This window comes from Hemitrygon akajei, chromosome 24, assembly GCF_048418815.1.
Source record: "Hemitrygon akajei chromosome 24, sHemAka1.3, whole genome shotgun sequence".
NCBI classification, from domain to species: Eukaryota; Metazoa; Chordata; class Chondrichthyes; order Myliobatiformes; family Dasyatidae; genus Hemitrygon; species Hemitrygon akajei.
This window is the reverse complement of record NC_133147.1, coordinates 8,634,861-8,658,373: the sequence shown is the minus strand read 5'-3', so window position 1 is coordinate 8,658,373 and position 23,513 is coordinate 8,634,861. Positions and strand designations below refer to the sequence as shown.

At 46.1% G+C, this 23,513-nt stretch overlaps 1 protein-coding gene across 2 annotated transcripts in view; it reads right to left on the bottom strand.

The window, feature by feature from the left end:
• The window catches only part of LOC140715853 (tyrosine-protein kinase Fyn-like), a 269,606-nt gene that overhangs the window by 189,360 nt on the left and 56,733 nt on the right, over positions 1-23,513 (bottom strand). For both annotated transcript variants that reach the window (XM_073028301.1, XM_073028300.1), the window contains one exon: positions 20,929-21,005. The gene's annotated coding sequence lies outside the window, so the exon portion shown is untranslated. The remainder of the gene's footprint in view (positions 1-20,928; positions 21,006-23,513) is intronic.

Below are 23,513 nucleotides of genomic sequence, written 5' to 3'. Positions count from 1 at the left end.
AACACAAAATGCTGGAGGGACTCAGCAGGCCAGGCACAAAATGTTGGAGGGACTCAGCAGGCCAGGCACAAAATGCTGGAGGGACTCAGCAGGCCAGGCACAAAATGCTGGAGGGACTCAGCAGGCCAGGCAGAAAATGCTGGAGGGACTAACCCAGCCAGAAGCTTCATTGGTCACATGTACATCGAAACCCACAGTGAAATGTGTGAAATGTGAAATGTGTCAACATTGCCTGAGGATGTGTTGGAGCAAGTGTCACCAGGCTTTTGGCACGAACATAGCAACTGCTCTGCCGGAGACCACCAGAACCCCACCATACAGCCCATGCTCTCTTCCCACTCCACCAGGTTCAGGAGCTCGAGGTCCCATTCCACCAGGTTCAGGAGCTCGAGGTCCCACTCCACCAGGTTCAGGAGCTCGAGGTCCCACTCCACCAGGTTCAGGAGCTCGAGGTCCCACTCCACCAGGTTCAGGAGTTCGAGGTCCCACTCCACCAGGTTCAGGAGCTCGAGGTCCCATTCCACCAGGTTCAGGAGCCTGAGGTCCCACTACACCAGGTTCAGGAGCCTGAGGTCCCACTCCACCAGGTTCAGGAGCTCGAGGTCCCACTCTAACAGGTTCAGGAGCTCGAGGTCCCACTCTAACAGGTTCAGGAGCCTAAGGTCCCACTTCACCAGGTTCAGGAGCTCGAGGTCCCACTCCACCAGGTTCAGGAGCTCGAGGTCCCACTCCACCAGGTTCAGGTGCTCGAGGTCCCACTCCACCAGGTTCAGGAGCTCGAGGTCCCACTCCACCAGGTTCAGGAGCCTAAGGTCCCACTCCACCAGGTTCAGGAGCTCAAGGTCCCATTCCACCAGGTTCAGGAGCTCGAGGTCCCACTCTAACAGGTTCAGGAGCCTAAAGTCCCACTCCACCAGGTTCAGGAGCTCGAGGTCCCACTCCACCAGGTTCAGGAGCCTAAGGTCCCACTCCACCAGGTTCAGGAGCAGTTATTACCCAACAACCACCAGACTCCTGAACTGGCATGGACAACATCACTCACTACACTCTGAACTGATTCTACGAGCAAAAGACACACTTTCAAGAACTCTACAGCTCATATTCTCAGTGTCTTTTATTTGTACAATTTAGAGTCATAGAAATGTACAGCACAGAAACAAGCCCTTCTGCCCATCTAGACCATGCTGAACCATATAAACTGCCTAGGCACATCAACCTGCACTGGGACCACGGCCCTCCATCATCTCATGGGCAACGGGGGACCGACAGTGATTACTGACCTTGAGCACAAAACACAGGTCCCAAAAATATGACAATCAATGAATTAGAAAATGCAGTGCATAGAACTTCGTTAACATTCTGGGTAGAGGGCAATAAATATGAAATATCCGATCCCAAATAAGCTGGATCAAAGTTACACTGAGATCTTATTTTCACAAAAGGCTCCCTTCCCTATGGACTGTGTCTGCTGGTTTAAAGGAAGATAGTATTTACAACTTGTACTCTGTTCACTTCCTTTGCAGTTATAGTTAGTCAGCTAAAACAATCAGGAAATAGTCACTGGACAGACTGTGTGTCCTTTGTCACATCTCAAGATAGGGGAATGCCTACGGAAGACCACAAGATATAGGAACAGAATTAGGCCATTTGGCTCATTGATCCTGCTCCACCATTTCATTATGGCTGATCCATTTTCCCTCTCAGCCCCAATCTCCTGCCTTTTCTCCTGACTTTCTTTCATGTCCTGACTAATCCAGAATCTATCAACTTCTGCCTTAAATACATCCAATGACTTAACCTCCACAGCTGCCTGTGGCAATGAATTCCACAGAGTCACCACTCTCTGACTGAAGAAATCCCTCCTCATCTCCATTCTAAAAAGACATCCCTCTATTCTAAGGCTGTGTCCTCTGGTCATAGACTCTCCCACAATTGAAAACATCGTCTCCACATCCACTCTATCGAGGCTTTTCAACATTCAATAGGTTTCAATGATGTCCTCCCTAATTCTTCTGAATTCTAGAGTGTAGGGGCCCAGAGCCATCAAACGTTCCTCATATGACAAGCCTTTCAATCCAAGAATCATTCTCAAGAACCTCCTCTGAACCCTCTCCAATGTCAGCATATCCTTTCTTAGATAAGGGGCCCAAAACTGCTCACAATACTCCGAGTGAGGCCTCACCAGAGCTTTATAAAGCGTCAACATTACATCCTTCCTTTATATTCTAGTCCTCTCAAAACGAAGGCTAGCATTACATTTGCCTTCCTCACCACTGACTCAACCTTCAAATTAACCTTTAGGGAATTCTAAACGAGGACTCCCAAGTCCCCTTGCGCCTCAGATTTTTGAATTTTCTCTCCATTTAGAAAATGCCTTCAACCCACTTGCCCATGGCAAACAAAGTGGCATCCTGAGCTGGACCCTTCATCAGGACCGGAAAGGAAGCCAGGTAGTGGGGATTACGAGGATCAAGGCTGGCAGGATATATTGTAGGTCTGATCAGATGCAGGATGGAGGAGCAACACCTCATATTCTGTTTTGGGAGCCTCCAACCTGTTTTTCTCTAACTGGAGGCTCAAGATTGAACATCACCAATAGTCCGACCTGGTCCAACCACGTAGACATCACAGCCAACGAAGTTCATCAACCCCTGTACTTCCTCAGGAGACTGAAGAAATTCAGCATGGCCCCATCGACCCTGATCTGACTCCATCTAACAGTTTGCAGATGATCCCACAGTAGTGGGTCGTACTTTAAATAATGATAAGTCAGAGTACAGGAAGGAGGCAGAGAGCTTAATGACATGGTGTCATGACAACACCTTATCCCTTCAATGTCAACAAAACAAAAGAGTTGACTTCAGGACAGGGAGGGGGAGCTGCACATGCTCCTGACTACATCAACACCGTTGAGGTTGGGAGGATAGACTGCTTCAAGTTCCTGAGAGTGAACTTCACCAGTTGCCCAACCTGGTCCAGCTATGTATACGTCACGGCCAACAAAGTTCATCAACCCCTCGACTTCCTCAGGAAGCTAAAGAAATTCAACATGTCCCCATTGACTCTTACAATTTTCTATCAGTGCACCATAGAAAGCATTCGATCGAGATGAACAGGTCCACCCAGAGGGCATCTCGCCTGCTCTACTCTCACCTCTGGAGCACCTGGACACCAAAGGCACCTATCTCTGACTATCATTTAATGACTACAGCTCACCATTCAATACTGCAATTCCGAGCAAACTTATCACCAAATTCCTGACACTGGAAATCAACACCGCCCTCTGTGACTGGCTCCTTGAATTCCTGACCAACAGAGAACAGTCAGTAAGGAGGGGCAGCTATACCGCCACCACAATTATCCTCATCACCAGACCCCCACAGGACTACGCCGTTGCATCGTTGTAACCGATTGGTCTGGATAGACAAGGACAGGATTTTCACTGTCGGCTGATATGTGTAGCAATAATGAACCAATTTAGAACAACACACACAAAATGCTGGAGGACTCAACAGATCACGCAGCATCTACAGAGAGGAATAAACAGTTGACAATTTGAGCCAAGACCCTTCATCAGGACTTGGGTCTCCAGCACCTGCAGAATCACTTGACAGAAATGCCATCACGCAGCAGAAATGTACTCAGTGGCCATTATATTAGGTACACCTGCTCATTAATGCAAATATCTAATCAGCCAATCATGTGGCAACAACTCAATGCATAAAAGCATGCAGACACGGTCAAGAGGTTCAGGTCAGAATGGGGAAGAGATGTGATTTGACCGTGGAATGATTGTTGGTGCCAGACGGGGTGGTTTGAGTATCTCAGAAACTGCACTTATTAGAAAAACAAGATTTTTATCGGTATTTACAGATGCGACAATATGTTAATAAGATGCTTAAAAATGTAACCAAGCCAAATACATGCTTGATAGAGCTCTTTAGAAAAGCATATAATTCAGATAATGGTAGTAGAATCATTTCAAGCAGTCAAATCTTAAAACACATTCGATTTCATACATTAAAACAAAATGGGAGAAGGAAGGAGGGATAATTATATCTGAGGAAGAATGGACAACAATATGGAGATGTCAATGGAAGTGTACCAATTCACAGAAATGGAGGGAGTTTGGATGGAAAAACTTGATAAATTTTATTACACCCTCTCAGAAATCCCATTATGATGGTAACCTCCCTGTTTGCTGGAGAAATTGTGGAAATCAAAATGCAAATCATTATCATATTTTTTGGGACTGCCCTGTTATCAAAAACTATTGGAAGGGGATACACAATGTCCTACAAGACATCTTTAAATGTGAAATACCTTGGAGAGTAAGACCATATATCTTGGATATATACCTCAAGAATGGTTGAAAAGAGATAAATATTTAATGAATATACTGTTGGTGGCTGGTAAAAAGACTCTTACTAGGAAATGGTTATCACAGGAGAGCCCAACTTTAAATACACGGATGGAAATTACAATGGACATTTACAAAATGGAGAAGATAACAGCAGCTGTTAATCACAAGCTGGAACAATTTGATTCATACTGGGAAAAATGGTTTAACTACATAATGCCTCATAGGCCTGATTTTATTCTCACAAATCAATGAATCTGTTGTAAAAAAAAATCACTCCCTACTTGTACATAGTTCTTTCCTTTTGCTTGTTTTTTCTTTCCACTCTTTTCTATAAGTGTATACCTCAGATAAATACTTTGTGGAGATTTTGTGATATATATGATATATATGTACAATGTCTGAAATACTTCTTATGGAAATGTTTGTTTGATGAACTTCAATAAAAAAAATTACAAAAAAAAAAGAAACTGCTGATCTCCCGGGATTTTGACACAGAACCGTCTCCAGAGTTTACAGAGAAAAACAAAAATCATTCAGTGAGCGAAACACCTTGGTAATGAGAGAGGTCAGAGGAGAAAGGCCAGACTGGTTCAAGGTGACAGTAATTCATGAAACCACACGTTACAACGGCAGTGTGCAGAAGAACATCTCTGAATGGACAACAAGTGGACCCTTGAAGTGGACGGGCTACAGCAGTAGAAGACCACAGACATACACTCGGTGGCCATTTCCTTAAATATAGGAGGTACATAATTCGGCTCAGTTTAAATGGGTGGGTTGATGGGCGGCGCAGCTCAAAGGGCTGGAAGGGCTAGTCCACGTTGAATCTCAATATAAAATAAATAAGTGGCCACTGTGTACACAATTCTGTCCCCAGACTCACACTAATTCAAAGGTTCATCCCCATCCAGTTCATCCTTAATTCCAGCATTGCCTGAAAATATTATGTTCCAGAGACCCTGTTTGTTCGGTATTTTGCCACAAAGAGATGGCTGTTGCAGTTGCTTGAACTGTGGCTTCAGTACAGAACGGCATTCTGCAGGATTATCACGGAGGATCCTTCGCCCAATTAATTCTCACGAGACAATGCCAGGCACTGTTTCAAAGCACATGACTCGTCGATGCCGTGGGTACGCACAATTGATCTGAAAACCTTGAAGAGCAAAGAAGAATACCGCATTCATTTTAAACGTGAATTATTCTATTGATCGTTCAGACGGTGATGTTTTAAAAGTGCAAGTTGATTTGTAGTCAATGGACCGTGAGGAAAAAAATCTGTTTTGAAGTCAGGATGAAAGCGAGTAGTGCAGAACTTTAATGAGCTTAAAATTCACTTTCAGGGCTCCCAACCTGATTCCTATGAGTACTTTCCTTGGAAGAGCGGGTGAAGCTGTCGACAGCAAAGCAAGAGTGAAAGAGACTATTATTGGCCATTAAAGTCACTCTCCAATTGTTTATCATTTCACTTCTTTGCACTGAGTCTCGTTTCAGATCCCTCACTTCATGAGACCTTTTTTCCTTTCAAAGACCGCGTCATGAGAGGTGGAAACGGGTAAGGCCGGCCAACAGGGCTCTGGTGAAGCTGTACGGGCCAATCCCCTGCACAGTAGATTACAGAAACATTGATAACTCCAACCACACTGAATTTGGACGATGGATTCTATTCTCCTTTTGCCCCACCCCCACCATAAGTGTGGCCCTCAATTTAATGCCATGTGCACCTATTCCTGCATATCACCGTAGCAAATACTGTCATGTTCCCAAGGTTTCGATACAAGCTCCGCTGTTCTGGCTTTGTCTGAGGTTCTATCTGTCCCTGGTGTTGCGAAGGATGGGTTCGGTCCCAGTCAGCTGGAAGGTGCCAAACTACTTTGTGAGATAGTAGCTCACCCCCTTGTGGACTGAGAGTTTGCGAAGAGGGAAGAGGCTTTGTCACGGTTCACCCCGGGCAGCAGCGTGATCTACGGGCTGTTCCCAGGGACACACACCGAGACCGACATCAAGAGCCGTTGGCAGATCATCAGCTCGGTGAAAGACGTCCTTTGGTTGGAGGAATGCTGCCGAACGGTGCGCTCCGGGCTGCAGGAGGACGTGCTGAGGTCGGTACAGCCAGGTGGGGGAGGACCACAGTGATGGGTTCTTCTACTGGAGGGGGAGGGGCCGGGTTGGGTGAGGGAGCCCCTCAACTATTGTAATAGTGACCCACCCTCATGAGTGGCAATCTCCTTTGGTGTAAGGAATATAGCAGAACCCTATTTAATGCATTGACTGAAAATGGAAGAGTGGAAAGGCTTTGTGCTGTTTATTCTATGTTTATGTATTGAGATACAGTGCATAATAGACCCGCCCGGTCCTTTGAGCCACACCGCGCAACTAATCCTGATTTAACTCCAGAACGATCCAGGCTGATGCTCCATTGCAGAGGTGCTGGATTTTGGACGGGACAATAAAATGAAGCCCAGACTGCACACTCGGGTGGGAGTGAGATTCCACAATACTCCTCCAAGGGCAGCAAGGGAGTAGGCTCAGTATTCCCGAGGTATTCAGTTCTGGTGGGAAGGGTTTGGGAGCTTTCTAGAGATTGCGGAGATTTATGCGTAAGATGATAAGAGGCATTGATATAGTGGACAGTCAAAGACTTTTCCCCAGGGCATAGAAGGCTAATTCAGGGTGATATAATTTTAATGTGAGTGTTAAAATCACTCACATTAACACTGAAAAATACAACAGAATTTGTGAAAAATTATTTATTTTACTTTTATTTATTGGAAATACAATGTGGAGTAGGCCATTCTGACCCTCCGAGCCACGCCACCCAACAATACTCCTAGCCTAATCACAGGACTGTATGACCAATTAACATAAACCGTTAGGTTGATCTTAGAGTGGGTTAAGAGGTCTATAATTATAGGAGCAGAAATAAACTATTTGGCCCATCAAATCTGCTCCACCATTTCATTGTAGCTGATCCATTTTCCCTCTCAGCCCCAATCCCCTGCCTTCTCCCCGTAACCCTCAGACAGGATGAAGAGGTCAATACTCCCCAATGCCATTAGGCTTTACAATTCTACCGCCAGGACTTAAGAACTTTTTAAAAGCTATTAGTAATGCTTTTTGAGATAGTGATTTAGATGCATATCATATTTTTTACTGAGTTAAGTATTGTATGTAATTAGTTTTGCTACAACAAGTGTATGGGACATTGGAAAAAAAGTTGAATTTCCCCATGGGGATGAATAAAGTATCTATCTATCTATCTATCTATCTATCTAACCCTTCATGCTCTGACTAATCAACCTCTGCTTTAAATACACCCAATGACTTGGCCTCCACAGCCTCTTGTGGCAACAAATTCCACAGAATCACCACCCACTGGCTAAGGAAATTCTTCTTCATCTCCATTCTAAATGGACGTCCCTCTATTCTGAAGCTGCATCCTCTGATCTTAGCCTCTCCCACCACAGGAAACACCCTCTCCCTCTCCTATCGAGCCCGTTCAACATCCCTCTATTCTGAGGCTGTGTCGGCACAACATTGTGGGCCGGAGGGTCTTTACCGTGCTGTACTCCTCTGTGATCTATGGTCTAAAAACTAAAACAATGAAGACGAAGAGTGAAAATAACTCGATATCTTATCTTAGGGGTTGGTTCAAATTCTGTGAACTTATTTTCCGTGATTCCTGATTGGGAGTTTTGTGTGGAGCGGGGAATAAGACATTGAGTGAGAGTTTTGTTCTCCGCCGCCTTGATACAGTGATGCATGCTGTGGGCTAAGTTTACCACTTCACTCACTGCTTTTGCTTTTTCGGAATATAGATTGCAGGCCGGCTGGGAGCTCGAAATAGACTTCAGCTTTTTCATGAGAATCCTCTGTCCTATTCTGGTTTGACCTACCAGCATTCTGTTCATCCACCATCTCGAGTTGCACTGAGAATGGGCAGTCACCACAAGTCCTGTTTAACTCATACCGGTGCAGAGGGCAGTGAATATGGTGCAAATTTACAAAAACTTACAATACTCGGGATATTTAAAAATTGCTTTTATTTGTTGCATGCACTCCAATGAAATGCGTCGTTTGCATCAAATCAAATCAACAAAGATTGTGCTTGGGGCAACCCACAGATTTCACCACACCTCCAGTGCCAATGCAGCGAGCCCACAACTCATGAAACCTCATCCGTATGTCTTTGGACTGTGGGAGGAAACTGGAGCACCCGGTGGAAACCCACGCAGTCACGAGGAGAACGTACAAACTCCTTACAGGCAGCGACGGGAATCAAACCCCATTTGGAGACAGTAAGTCATTGGGCTAACTGCTGTGTTGCCCGTGCCAACCTGGACACCAGGCTAGACATGCTCTATCGTTACCAACAGGTAGAAGGTACAAGAGCCTTAGGACTCGCACCAGGTTTAAGAACAGTTACTACCCCTCAACTATCAGGCCCTTGAACAAAAGAGGATAATTACCCTAACTTGCCGATCCATTGAGATGTTCCCACAACCAATGATCTCACTTTAAGGACTCTTTATCTCATTATCTCATCATTTATTTATATTTGCATTTGCACCGTCTGATATCTTCTGCAGTCTGGTTGATCTTTCATTGATCCTGTTATAGTTACGATAGATTTATTGAGTATGTCTGCAGGAAAGTGAGTCTCTTTCACCAATCAGCTCCCAGTTTCTTACTTCATTCCCTCCCCCACCCACCCACCTTCCCCCTCATTTGATCTCACCTATCACCTGCCAGCTTGTACCCTTCCCCTCCCCCACCTTCTTATTCTGGCTTCTTCCTTTCCTTTCCTGATGAAGGGCCTTGTCCTGAAATGTCAATGGTTTATTCCTCTCCATAGATGCTGTCTGGGCAGATGGGGCTCACTAGCCATGGTTGGAAGCTCTTCTAAGAGAAGGAAAATTCTGATCTCAAATCTCCAGCTATAACAACTCATGGGGAAGACTTCGGGAGTAAATCCCGAGGGAATAATCTGGAGCTGGAGTCCCTGAGGCACTCCTACATTGAGTTCAACGCTGACTGGCAACTCTTGCGATGCCACCGGTGCCAAACCGTATCGGTCTCTGCCGTTCCTTTGGATCGGTCAGATGAGGGGGAGCTTCTACATGGGCAATAGCTTGCTTTCCATATCGTACTGTCCAGGCTTGTGTATCTAGACAGCGAGATGCAACATCCATGATCAACCCTGACCGATGGAGGCCTCGTTCTCATTCATTCCGATGCTACTTGACCCGCTGAGTTCCTCCAGCACTTTGTGTGCATTGCTCTGGAATTCGTCGTTAAACTGCAACCTTCTCAATCAACGTGATTTCCTCTGACATTACTTCAAGGTGAGTTTTCCCCAGCTTCTTGACAAATATTTATTTTGCAATTAGCACTCCAAGAACAAATCTATGATCTTTATCACACACTATCATCAGTTGTAAAACTCCTTGAGCAAACTCCACTCCTCTAACTACGGGGAAACACATGATTTATCAGGAACATTCAACCAACAAAAAAAGTTTCAGGATGGCAACAAGACATGGTCAATAACACAGGAGCAACTCTCAAAGTTGTGGAGGAGCTCAGCAGGTCAGGCAGCATCTATGAATGGACAGTAAACATTTTGGGTTCAGACCCTTCTTCAAGACCGATGAAAGGTCTCGACCCAAAATGTCAACTGCTCATTTCCATCCACAGATGTTGCCTGACCTGTTGAGTTACTCCAGGACTTTGTGTGAAGATCCAGACTTGCAGAATCTTGTGCCTCGCGTCTTGTCAAGTAACCCAGGATTATGTTACAGAGTAACACAGTATAGTAACGCTGCCTGACTGTTCTGGATGTCATCAGGAGTTTGGGGAGATTTGGGTTGTCACCAAAAACACTCGGAAACTTCTACAGGTGTACCGTGGGGAGTATTCTAACTGGCTGTATCACCGTCTGGTATGGTGGGGGTCTACTGCATAGGATCAAAACAAGCTGTAGAGTTGTAAATTTAGTCAGCTCCATTATGGGTACCAGCCTCCATAGTAACCAGGACATCTTCAAGGAGCGGTGCTTCAGAAAGGCAGCATCCATCATTAAGGACCCCCATCACCCAGGACATGCCCTCTTCTCATTGTTACTATCAGGAAGAAGGTACAGAAGCCTGAAGACACACACTCAACAATTCAGGAACAGATTCTTCCCCTCTGCCATCGGATTACCAAATGGACATTGGACTCATGAACACCATCTCACCAATTCCATTATTTCTATTCTTGCACTACTTATTTATTTAACCATACACTTCTCACTGTAATTTACCAGTTTTTATTATGCATTGAAATGTACTGCTACCACAAAACAACAAACTTCATGACATATGCCGGTTATATTAAACCTAATTCTGATTCTGATCTCCATGGAGTCTGCCTGACCTGCTGAGTTCCTCCTGCATTTTCTGTGTGTTACTCCGGATTTCCAGCATCTGCAGAACCTCTTGTGTTTAGTCCTCATATTTATCTGGATTGAAATCCACTTGCTGATCCTCAGACCACATACCGAGCTGACCAAGATCTCCCAGTAATTTCTCCTAACCTTCTACATTATCTCCTCCAAGAGGACCACAACACTGTCGTAGGGTTTGGAGGCTTGCGTGCCTCAATGTCTCGGAGAGTTATGTCAGCTGGAGTCAGGGTTTTACTCTTCGGCTCTTGGTAGGGTCACCCCTGCCAAGCAATTCAAGAGTAGAGGACAGACTAAGAGTAGTCCACCGGTCCTCTAGGTCCGGTTGGGGGGATGTGGTGGTGGTGTGCTGACTGCTTAAACAAAACTGTTATGGAAACAGCCATGAAGAATGTTTCTCCGTCTGAGTGTGACGGTTTTCCTGAGTCTCCACCCGGGACTTGCATGACTGACAGTAGTGGAAACCGAGAGGAAGCTACTGACACGATGAAGGAAGCCCTGAACACCGAACGAGATGGAGGATCTTCATTGCTGCCCTAAACAGCAACAGCATAACAGCAGTAAGTAAGTAAGTTAGTTCTTCATTATCTAATCACAAACAAGAGAAAATCTGCAGATGCTGGAAATCGAAGCAACACACTTAGAATACTGGAGGAACTCAGCAAGCCAGGCAGCGTCTATGAAAAAGAGTAGAGCCAACGTTACAGGCCGTGGCCGTTCGGCAGGACTGGAGAAAAAAAGATGAGGAGTAGATTTGAAAGTGTGGGGGGAGGGGAGGTAGAAACATAAGGTGACAGGTGAAACTGGGAGGGGGAGGGGTGAAGTAAAGAGCTGGGACGTTGATTGGCAAAAGAGGTTCAGGGCTGGCGAAGGGGGAGTCTGATGGGACAGGACAGAAGGCCATGGAAGAAAGAAAAGGGGGGAGGAGCACCAGAGGGAGGTGATGGGCAAACAATGTACTGAGGCCTCAATTGCGATGTTGTGTTGCTGAAAACCTTGTTCAAGAGGACTGGGTCACATTGCAACAACAGACATAAAGCTGGAGAAGAAAAGTGTCTCTTCAAGACCTTTCAACAGAACAGATGTCCAAGAGGCTTCATCCAAAGGTGCCTCAAGGTCAGAAAACTGAATATACAAACTACACAAATGAAGTATAAATGAATTGTATTGCCGTACGTAAAGAATATCTCAGAAATAACAGCAAGACTGCTTCAGCGACACAGCATCACAGTTGTTCACAAACCGACTGCTACTTTGAGGAGGAACCTATCAAGACAGAAGTGCAACAAAATGTAACTGATGGAACAAATGTTCTCTACAAAATTCAGGGGTAGTGACTGCGAAAAGTGCTATGTTGGTCAATCAGGAAGAAAACTATCCACCAGGCTATACGAGCATCAGCTAGCGAGCAGAAGGCTCACTAGTAACAGCTCATGAAGATGAAGAAGGTCACCAATTCAACTGGACAACAGCCAGAGTCTTGACTCAAGCAAAAACAAGAAAAGAAAGAGAATTTTTCAAAGCGTGGTTCTCTACAGAAGGATCCATTGACATAGGTCTGGGACATGAACCCTTACGGAGAAGAGAAACGAGCAACGATCAGTAAATCACCAGTAATCTCAGGATCTGGACAATCACTTAAAACGGACATCTAGCCAAACAGGATCTTCTCTTGGTAAACTGTTCACAGTGTTTTGAACCAGATCAGACCATGGCGTCTAATCAATATCAATTCGGACCGCGGAGGAGTATATAAGCCGGCATTCAGAGGGGACAGCACCCTCAATTGCACACTGATAATGGCTTCTCGATTGGAGCTGAAACGTCTGCAAACATTTTGCCAAGTTCAGCGATCAACCAATATGCCTGTAATATTAAACCTGATACATATTGGAATAAAATCAGGCAAACAAAAGACCCTCAGATGCACCATGAGTTCTGATGGCTGAGGACAACATTTTATTAAACATATCAATGACTCAAAGTACATTTATTACCAAAGTATATATGCAGTATACAACCCTGAGATTTGTCCTCCCACTGACAGCCATGAAACAAAGAAACACCATGGAGCCCCTTTAGAAGAAAAACATCAAACCCCCAAAAGGCGAAAAAAAAGAACAAATTGCGCTAACAGTGAAAAGAAAATGAGCAAAAAGCACAGAATATAAAACATCGAACTGCAGAGTCATTGAAACAGTCCTGGACTGTTCATTTCAGTTCAATTTAACACTGTGTCATTAGTTGACTGCAGGCTGCAAAGCCAGTTTGCTCCGATCAAAGTCGCACAAAGTAGCAATAAGAAAGGGAGCGGCCAGAAAACAGACACATCATAACGTGAACTACTGCCGACTCCTAGGAAAAGGAATGGGCCTGAAGAGTCAAAGGTCAATGTGCTTATCATCTGCTCCATTGAAGTTTCAAAGGCAGAAAGATGTGAAGCTTGCTGAGGCTGCAGCATTATCAACTTAGAAACGTCCAACCACATCCACGGCAGGATAGAGATCAGGCAATGTGACCAGAAAACCGCTTCTTGACTCTTTAACCATCAACACATTCAACAAAGACAGACGACACCTCAAAGGAATGTGGCTGAGTAGGGAAATATCAGAGCTAGTCTAACACCCTTTCTCCCCAGTTTCAGTCAGTGTTGAGTGTAGGGGAGGTAACTGCCCCTCCTCTTAGCACTTCAGTCTCACCGGCTCCGTCATCGTTCTTATTCGTGAGCTTGTTTCTCAGAGTCGTAGAACATCAAACAGTACAGCAAAGGCCCTTTGATCCACAATGTTGCCCTGACCTTTTGCCTACTCTCAGATTAATCCAACACTTCCCCCTCCCACAGCCCTCCATTTTCCTTTCACCCATGTGCCTATCCAAGAGTCTGCTAAATACCCCCAATATATCTGCTTCCACTACCAACTCTAGCAGAACAATCCACACTCTGCATGGAGAAGCACATTCCTGACCACCAACCCCCACCCCCACCCCATCCTCCCCACCCTACACTCCTCCAGCCCACAGAGCCTGAGAGCACACACAAAGAGAGATTGGACACCATAACCACAACTGCAAATACAGAGCACTTTTCTTGAACAAAGTTTTGCATCAAGTCGCCAGAGGTGAGTTTTAACAGGTTCTTAAAGTATGAAAAGAAAGGCGGAGGTGGAAGGGGGGTGGGAGTTCAAAGCCTGGAGTTCTTGCAACTGAAGGCACGCCATTGGTGGTGTAACAGGTCCGGGGATCAGCGCGCTGGAGCCCTCATTTATGGTCTCAATAACCCTTCGAGCCAGGGCTTTTCAAAAAAAACCACAGCGATGTTTGCAAAACTGGGTGACAATTTTGAAATGGAGTTCTTGCTTAACTAGCTGCCAGAGTGAGCCAGCAAGTACAAGGGTGTGAAATATTAAAAAAAAAGGCAAATAGCTTACTTTATTTTAAAGTTTCCTTATGAGTTGAACAGAGGCTTGCTCTTGCCTAGAGGTTGAGCCTAGGTCAGTTCAGGGGTTAAACTGGCCCCCGTTTTGAGCACCTTTGGTCCATCCACAACAGGCGGGATCTCCCAGCGGCCACCCATTTCAATTCTACGTCCCATTCCCATCAGATCTCCCCTACTGCTCAGGTTGGAGGAGCAACACCTCATATTCCACACACACACACACACACACACACACACAATGCTGGAGGAACTCAGCAGGTCAGGCAGTATCTATGGAAAAGCGTAAACAGTCAACGTCTTCGGGACTGAGAGGAAAGGGCGACATGCCTCAGATCCGTCCCAGTAGCCTCCAACCTCACAGCAAGAACACTGATTCCCCTAACTTCTCCAACTTCCAGTAATTTCTTTCCCCCACCCTTAAATGTTCAAGTGGTTCAATTGAATATCCAAGAATATATACAGTAGACAACTTGAAAGTCTTACTCTTCACAGACACCCATGAAACAAGAACCCCCATAGAATGAATGAAAGAAACATCGAAGCCCCTAAAGAGTCCCCCCACTTTTTCCATTCACCATTTTGGTTCTTCTCTCCCTTCTCCTCGCCTTCCCATCACCTCCCTCTGGCGCCCCTCCTCGTTTCCTCTCTCCAATGGTCCACTCTCCTATCCTATCAGATTCGTTCTTCTTTAACCCCTTAGCTCTTCCAAGGCACTTAACCACACATTGCTCTGCAAGGACACCAGTGCCAAGCTGTATGAGTCATAATGCCCTTCCCTTGGACAACATTGGTGGTGTGGAGAGGGGAGACTTGCAGCTTGGGCAACTGCTGGTCTCCCATTAAAAAAAAACCTTGCCCAGGCTTGCGCCCTGGAAACTTTCCAAGGTGCAAATCCATGGTCTATCAAGACTAACGGAGGCCAACACTACACAGCTCTTCCACCTATCACCTCCCTGCTTCTCACTTCATCACCCTCCCTCACCCACCTTCCCCTCACCTGGTCTCACCTATCACCTTCCAGCTTCTACTCCTTCCCCTCCCCACTGCCCCCCCACTTTTCCTGGTTTTTGCCCCTTGCTTTTCAGTCCTGATGAAGGGTCTTGCTCCAAAACATCAACTGCTCCAAGATCAATTTAGCCCTTACCTCACGTTTCCAAATTTTCTTTCTTAGTTCATCCATGTGCCTATCTAAGCTGCCACTGATATATCTGCCTCTACCACCCTCCTGGCAGGGTGTTCCATGCACCCACCACTTTCTGTGTGAAAAACCTACCTCAGACTCCCCCACTATACTTTCCTCCAACCACCTTAAAATTATACCCCTTCGTATTAGCCATTTCTGCTCTGGGAAAAAGTCTCTGGCCATCCACTCTATCTGTGCCTCCTAACATTTTGTACCCCCCTAAAAAGTCACTTCTCATTCTCCTTCGCTCCAGAGAGAAAAGCCCTAGCCCGCTGAACCTTTCCTCAAAAGACGCACTCTCTAATCCAGGCAATATCCTGGTGAATCTCCTCTGCACCCTCTCTAATCCAGGCAATATCCTGGTGAATCTCCTCTGCACCCTCTCTAATCCAGGCAATATCCTGGTAAATCTCCTCTGCACCCTCTCTAATCCAGGCAATATCCTGGTAAATCTCCTCTGCACCCTCTCTAATCCAGACAATAACCTGGTGAATCTCCTCTGCACCCTCTCTAATCCAGGCAATATCCTGGTGAATCTCCTCTGCACCCTCTCTAATCCAGGCAATATCCTGGTAAATCTCCTCTGCACCCTCTCTAATCCAGGCAATATCCTGGTAAATCTCCTCTGCACCCTCTCTAATCCAGACAATATCCTAGTGAATCTCCTCTGCACCCTCTCTAATCCAGGCAATATCCTGGTGAATCTCCTCTGCACCCTCTCTAATCCAGGCAATATCCTGGTAAATCTCCTCTGCACCCTCTCTAATCCAGGCAATATCCTGGTGAATCTCCTCTGCACCCTCTCTAATCCAGACAGCATCCTGGTAAATCTCCTCTGCACCCTCTCTAAAGCTTCCACATCCTTCACATATATAATCAGGCAACCGGAACTGAATACACTATTCCAAGTGTGGTCTAGTCAGAGATTTATAGAGTTGCAACATTACCTCACAGCTCTTGAATTCAATCCTCTCAACTAATGAGGGGCAATTCACCTTTGCCTTATCCACTCTATTGACGTGCACAGCAACTTTGTGGGCAAAATTTTCCATCCCCCCTCCCCTTCCTCTATTCCCTCACTTCTTTTCACCTGTGTCCCCTCCTCCTTCCCTCTCTCTCTGATGGTCCACTCTCCTCTCCTATCAGATTTTTTCTTCTCCAGCCCTTGACCTTACTCAGCCAGTAGGCTTCACCTATCGCCTCCCAGCTCCCCTCCCTCCCCTCCACCCACCTTTCTATTCTGGTGCCTTCTCCCTTCCTTTCCAGTCCCGCCAAAGGGTCTCAGCCCAAAACATCGACTGTTTATTCACTTCCATGGATGCTACCTGATCTGCTGAGTTCCTCCAGCATTTTGTGTGAGTTGCTCTGGATTTCCAGAATCTCTCGTGTGTTTGAACTTTGAGGGATTTATGAACGTGGCCCCCAAGATCCCTCTGTTCCTCCTCGTGGCTAAGAATCCTGCCTTTAACCCACACACAAACAGAGCAAAATTTATTATTTTTTTTAATTAATGAAAGTAAGCCACTCACTCTATTGTTGGGTGAACAGTGTATAAACTAGATGAATTGTGATGCTCCTCACCATGAGAAAACAGAGACATATTCACAGCTTAGCCCAACTGAATCGCCCAGAACTTTACACAAGTTCTTTTCATTCGCAGTGCATCCTTTGCTCCCAGCTCGAAAGTGACTGCAGAACTAGTTTCTGTTGAAGACTGGCCCCATTCATTCTCCCACAGACAAGCCCCACATCCAGAATCGCTGGATGCCCCTCCGAGCTCAGTGCTGCGTCCAGCTGTTCTGACGCACCAGGCTGTGCGAGTGTGCACATCTGTACCCCCGAACAAAGGAGATACTCAGTTCCACCCCCCCACCTCCCACCGACCGGTTCCACCATGCTGGCTGCACGCACGTTTACACGAGTGGGTGGGTGGCTGGTCTAGAGTACGTAGGTGTAAACTTTGACACAGAATCCCTCGCAAGCACACAGGCAAAGCAATGTGGGTGAGGCCTCTCTGACTCAGATTCACTTGTTTACCACGGGTACGTGGGGACACACATTGAAGTGCGTCATTTGCGTTAACAGCCAACACAACCGATCGCTGTGCCGGGGCTGCCCGCAAGTGTCTCTACACTTCCAGTGCCAACACAGTGTGTAAAATCTACCTATACATCCCCTATACTTTCCTACAATCACCTAAAATCTATGTCCCTTTGGATTAGACACTTCTGCCCCGAGAAAGTGTCTCCAGCTCTCCACTCCATCTGTCAAATCTCCTCTCAACCTCCTTTGCTCTGAAGAGAAAAGCCCTATCCAACTAGCTTCCTCCAACTAGAAGAAGCCCCCAGGCCTTCAGTCCCTCCGGCCTTGAGCAGACAACAGGCTTTTGACTTCCCCAAAAACACACACAAAATGCTGCAGCCAGGCAGCATCTATAAGGAGAAGCGCTGTCGACGTTTCCGGCCGAGACCCTTCGTCCTGACTAAGGGTCCCGACGAAGGGTCTCGGCCCGAAACGTCGACAGTGCTTGTCCTTATAGATGCTGCCTGGCCTGCTGCGTTCCACCAGCATTTTGTGTGTGTTGTTGTTTGAATTTCCAGCATCTGCAGATTTCCTCGTGTTTCGACTTCCCCAGTTGACTTCAGATTTATAGACCCAGAGCTTCAGCCACTGGGTTTCAAATTCAGACTTCTGATCAAACTTCAGGCTTCAGTCTTCAATATAAACCCCAGGACGAGCCATCGACAGGAACCCAAACTCAAGGCCTCGAACTCCGGACTCGGCAACTTGCATACCTAGGGTGACAGTGGCCCTCGAGCCTCCTGTTCACACAGACATCCGATCCCGGGACCCATCGACCTGTGAGGATTCACTGACCTGCTGGGCCACCAGCCCTTGTCCAGAGCACTCGCCAGCCTAACATCCACATCACTGGTCTTCAAATGCAGAGCAGGGGCCTGAACTCTGGATCTCCTTTATCCCACGTCAGCATTGCTGCCCTTGGAGGGCAGAGTGCAGAGCAGCAACCTAGATTCCGGGCGTCCTTCATCACCCATCCACCTTGCTGGCCTTTGAACATCGAGCAGAGGCCTAGTCTCCAGCCAGACCTCTAACTCCCCCACATCCCTGTCCCAAAACCCTTCCCCCTCTCTGTCCCCAAAACCATCCCCACAAACTTCAAAAACCAGGACGCTCTGTGCCACAACCTTGGCAGAGACACCGCCTCCACCACAAGGCCAAACACTGCACAGAACAGTCAGGCCCACATTACGCAGAAGCGGGGTTTGATTCGGTAAGAGGTGAGTCACGTTGGTGTAGTTAGCGGGAAAATCAGGAAGAAGAGGAAGCCTTGTGACGGTGCACCAGCGGTGACGTTAACCTCCCACATTAACGTCGTATCCCCCATCTTACACTGAGAATCAATGAGCGAATGAGAACCGATGGGGCAAGCTGGGCGTAGTACGCAAAAACCAGTCGTAACTCTCTGCAGTTTTACAGGAGCCCACACAAACTTCTGTTCCTTTTTATATATTTAAAACCACAGGCAGAGGGTCCGCACACCGCGCTTGAGAACCAGCGATGCGGATGTCAGGCTGGCGAGTGCGGTGGACAAGAGCTGATGCCCCCCCCAACCCCAGGTGTACAAGTTGGCGAGACTAGTGATCAAGGCCTTGAGTTCAGGTTTCCATAATCAGCTCATCCTGAGGCGGATAATGAAGACCAAAGCCGGAAGCCCCAAATTTGTCTGGAAGTCTGGAATTCAAAACCCAATGGCTGAAGCCCTGGGTCTACGAGGCTGAAGTCAACTGGGGAAGTGAGAGGCCTGTTGTCTGCTAGTCCACTGGGGGCTGGAGGCCTGGAGGCGTGCACTTTTGGAGGAGAGAGAGAGAGAGAGAGAGAGAGGAGAGAGGAGAGAGAGAGAGAGAGAGAGAGAGAGAGGAGAGAGGAGAGAGAGAGAGAGAGAGAGAGTGTGTGTGTCTGAGAGAGGGAGGAACTAGTCCTGTTTTTGCTGCCGTTGTTCAGTTCTGTTTTATTGTGCAAATGCTGTGTTGGAACCGGAAGCATGGCTAAACTATCTCTGGAGAAACAGCGATTCCTAAGTAATGACTTCAGCATCAGGAGGAAAGACTGAGGTGAGGAGAGACTGTGTGGGCCTAACGTACGGGTCAGAGGGGAGTAGCTGAACTCGTTGGGCCGGAAGGCCTTTTACTGTGCTGTATCTCTAGATAGTAAAGATTCCGGGTGGGTAGAAACTAGACAGCACTTGCTGCTAAGCAGCTGATCGACAACCCCAACAACTGACCCACCTCCGAGACGGTGAATTAAACAGGTCAGCTAAGAAGCATTTACAATGTCTATTACGGACCCCAGGGACCATCCACAGGAGCCTCAAGACTCACACCTCCAGGTCCAGGAACAGTTGATACCCTTTGACTCTCGAACTCTTGAACCAAAGGAGATATCTTCACTCTCACCAACAGGAACTATTGCTGAAGTCTATGGATTCACTTTCAAGCACCTTTGCCTCATGATCTTGATAATTTTTTGCTTATTATATACTTCCTTCTGTAATTTAAAGTACTTTTTATTTTTATGTATTGCCACATAACGAGAAATTTCACAATATATGCCAGTGATATTAAAGCTGACTCTGATTCTGGTCTGTTGCACTGTACCAGGATGTAAATGCCTGTCGAGATCTGTGAAACGGGGTATTAGTTACAAATCGCTGTCTGTGACCTTTTCGCTGTTTCCGTGCAAATGTTAAACAGTTTGGAAGGAGTAATGAGAGATGCTAAGAGTTGGCGCATTATCCCCTCAGACACCTTAACCCCTCCACCTGCAGAACGACAGGTATGAGCAGACCAAATGGTGGAACGGTTAAAGTTGTACAAGACGTTGCTGAGGGCTAACATGGAGTGTTGTGTGCAAGCCTGGTCACCTGCCTACAGGATATCAGTAAGACTGAAAGAGTGCAGAGAAATTTTACAAGGATGGTTCCAGGACTTGACTTATAAGAAGGGTTGTATAGGATTGGAGTTTATTCCCTCGAGGTAGGAAAATGAAGGGAGATTTGATAGAGGTATACAAAATTTTGAGGGTAAAGGCAAGCAGGCTTTTTCCATTGAGGCTGGCTGAAACTAGAACAAGAGGTCATGGGCTAGGGGTGAAAGGTGAGATAGTTAAAGGGAAACTGGTGAGAGTGTGGAGCAAGCTGCCAGCACAAGTGGTGAATGTGATTTTGATTTCAACAAATAAGATAAATTTGGATAGGTACATGGATGGGGGGGGGATGGAGAGCTATGGGCCAGGTGCAGGTAGGTAGAATAATAGTTCAGCATGGACTAGATGGGCCAAAGGGTCTGTTTCTGTACTGCAGTGGTGTAGGACTCTATGGCAGCTGGAAGGAGGCGGGAGACCTATTCCTGCTCCCATTTCCCACGTACCCATTGTCAACGTGCCCTGCAGCAGTTCACTACGTCAACTAGACTGCCAGTACTCACAGCCGCTCATGGTGAATGGCCACTTCCCCGGAGACGATACAGAGATGCTCCTTTTGGTGAACAGTCAGTCCGTGCCTCTGCGGGGAGAAAATCAAGATTGAAGTTTTTTTAACTCGGAAGTATCAAATACAAATGATTGTCACAGTTACAAAGAGCTGTGACCGTGAGTCATCAGCAGGAACTCTGGACGGTGAAACCACCACTATCTTGGCATCTGTGCAGATGGCAAAGTCTTTTTACACAATATCGATATTTCACAGCTCATGGTTACTGAAAAATCAGCAAGAATATCTCCAGGAAGCAGCAAACAAACTGCTAGAGGAACCCAGGGGGTCAAGCAGAATCTGTGAGAGAAAAGAAACTGACAGTGTTTCAGCTCGACATCCCGCAGGATGACAATTCCTTTAGATTACTTTGTAGAGATCTGCTTTCACTTCCAGTCTCTTTCCATTGGACAGTGTCAAAAAAGCCAAATAAAATCCATTGTGATTCAATATTGTAAAACAATAAAACATGAAAACTTCCAAGGGGGGGGGGGGGTGAAGGGGGTGAATACTCTTTATAGACACTACCTATCTATCTATATATTTACTGTAATTTAATTTTCTCTATTATTATGTATTGCGTTGTACTGCTACCACAAAGCCAACAAATTTCATGACGAATGCCAGCGATATTAAACCTGATTCTGATCTGCAGTCTCTTACACAGAATGCCCAATGTATTAGGTCCACCTGCACACCTGCTCGTTAATACAAATCTCCAATCAGCCAATCACGTGGCAGGAACTCAATGCATGAAAGCATGTGGACATGGTCAAGAGGTTCAATTGTTGAGCAGGCCAAACGTCAGAATGGGGAAGAAATGTGACCTGAGTGACTTTGACTGTGGAATGATTGTTGGTGCCAGACGGGGCGGTTTGAGTATCTCAGAAACTGCTGATCTCCTGGGATTTTCATACACAACAGCCTCTAGAATTTACAGAAAATGGTGTGAAAAACAGGAAAAAAAACATCCAGTGAGCATCAGTTCTTTGGGTGAAAACACCTTGTTAATGAGAGAGGTCAGAAGAGAATGGCCTGACTGGTTCAAGCTGACAGGAAGGTGACAGTAACTCAAATAACTACACTTTACAACAGTGGTGTGCAGAAGAGCATCTCTGAACGCACAATGCATCAAAACTTGAAGGGGATGGGTTACAGCAGCAGAAGACCATAAGAAATAAGAGCAGAATTAGGCCATTTGGCCCATCTAGTCTTCTCTGCCATTTCATCATGGCTGATCCAGTTTTCCTCTCAGCCCCATTCTCATCTTCTTCCTGTATCTCTTCGTGCCTTGACCAATCAAGAATTTATTAACCTTTTCCTCAAATATATATAAAGGTTGTGTCCTCTAGACTTAGACTCTTCCACCATAGCAGACATTCACTCCACATCCACTCTAAGAAGGCCTTTCACTATTCAATACTTTCAATGAAGTCACGTCTCATTCTTCTGAATTCCAGTGAACACAGGCCCAAAGCCATCAAACGCTCTTCATATGACAAACCATTCAATCTTTGAATTGCTTCCGTGAACCTCCTGCCCAAAACATCTCACAATAGTCCAACTGAGACCTCATCAGTGCTTGATAAAATCTCAACATTACATCTTGCTTTTATATTCTACCCCTGTTGAAACGAATGCTAACATTGCATTTGCCTTCCTCAACACAGTCTCAACATGCAAGTTAACCCTTAGGGAACCCTGCACAAGGACTACCAAGTCCCTCTCTGCCTGTCTAAGTCCTTCTGTTGCCTCTCCACTTCCTCAAAACTACCTGCCTGCCCCTCCAACTATCTTCATATCGACTGCAAACTTTGCAACAAAGCCATCAATCCCATCATCCCAATCATTTACCTATAATGTAAAAAGAATGGGTCCAAACACAGACCCCTGTGGAACACTACTAGTCACTGGCAGTCAACTAGAAAAAGCTCCCTTTATTCCCACTCTTTGCCTCCTGCCAATCAGTCAATGCTAGAATCTTTCCTGTAATACCATGGGCTCATAGCTTGTCAAGCAGCCTCATGTGTGAGCACCTTGTCAAAGGCCTTCTGAAAATCCAAATACACATCAATGAATTCTCCTTTGTCAATCTGGCTTGTTATTTCTTCAAAGAATTTCAATAGCTCCGTCAGGCCAAATATTCCCTCGAGGAAACCGTGTTGACTACGGCCTGTTTTATCATGTGCCTTCAAGTACCCTGAGACCTCATCCTTAATAACTGATTCCAACATCTTCCCAACCACTGAGGTCAGATTAGCTGGTCTATGGTTTCCTTTCTTCTGCCTCTCTCCCTGCTTGAAGAGTGGAGTGACATTTGCAATTTTCTAGTCTTCCAGAACCGTTCCAGAATCTGGTGATTCTTAAAATATACTTACTAATGCTTCCCTGATCTTTTCAACCACCTCTTGCAGAATTCTGGGGTGTACACCATCTGATCCAGGTGTCTTATTTACCTTCAGACCTTTCAGTTTCCCAAGAACCTTCTCTCTAGTTATGGCAACTTCACTCACTTCATGACCCCCAACACCTGGAATTTGC